The sequence below is a fragment of the Quercus suber genome, unplaced genomic scaffold (assembly GCF_002906115.3).
Source record: "Quercus suber isolate HL8 unplaced genomic scaffold, Cork oak 2.0 scaffold_74, whole genome shotgun sequence".
Classification (NCBI taxonomy): domain Eukaryota; kingdom Viridiplantae; phylum Streptophyta; class Magnoliopsida; order Fagales; family Fagaceae; genus Quercus; species Quercus suber.
In genome coordinates, this window is record NW_027069539.1 from 551,843 (window position 1) to 552,918 (window position 1,076).

Below are 1,076 nucleotides of genomic sequence, written 5' to 3' on the forward strand. Positions count from 1 at the left end.
GTATGAATCAATTAGGCCACATTGATAGAATGTGTGATATTAACTTTGGTTATGGGTGCAGAGACGAGTCCTGGATGGTGAAGATTGTTTGTGAACAAGGAATCAGGGCCATTCAGAAACGCAGATGATATATGGGATCATGAGGATCAGTGACTAGCTTATGAGATAGCCCTATGAATGGACCTCAACTTTTGGGAATGAGCTTGAGCTCAACTCAATGACTTTCTTGTACTGTTGCAACAAAATAAATAAAGATTTTTTAATTTTCAAATTTACAAGGCAATTGCTTATATGAAAATTATAACATTGGATTATACAAAAGATGGGATTAGCTTAAGCTTTTTTTTATTGTATGGATAGCAAGGTCCTACTAAGAGGTTGGTCCAGTGAGGGGTTGATCTGGTCAATGTTTTTAAGGTTTATTCCCTAGTGGTGGGATTAGACTTGCTTAATTAATAGTGTTCTAAGAGTCTTGGACTGACATCTACCACGTTTTCATCAGCATTAATTTGGTGTATGTACAACGAACGCTAACCATTAATTAGCATTATTTTGAGAATTTTTTACTTACACAAGTTACATTTCAACAAACAAGTAGGTGGATATGATTTAAAATTTAAAACAATGTTGTCAAGTTATAGAAGAGCTTACTAGAGAACTAAACAATGTTATTACGCTATAAAGATCTTGCTGGATAGATAGGATTTTAACAGATTTAATAATGGTTAAGTCATGCCATGAGTTCTAGTTAATTCAATAAATATATAGTTCTAGTAAAGGACTTGGTTTGTATGGTCGGGGAAAAAAAATACTTTCTTTGAATTCTAGCTTTGATGAACAAGAATTAATCATTGTGGAGTTATCATCTATAAAAAAAGAAAAAAGCACAGGCCTAAGTCCATCCAAGCATGCCTCGTCTCTTCGATCCAGGCCTGGTTATTGCCATAAATTTTAGTGGTCATAGCCACACAGGCTTTTTAAAAGCCCAGATTCGGCCCGCCCATTAGCCCCGTCGTAAGAAAGACTGAGAGACTTGAGAGGAATCGTAGTTTCTCTGGAACCAAACGATTTTTAAT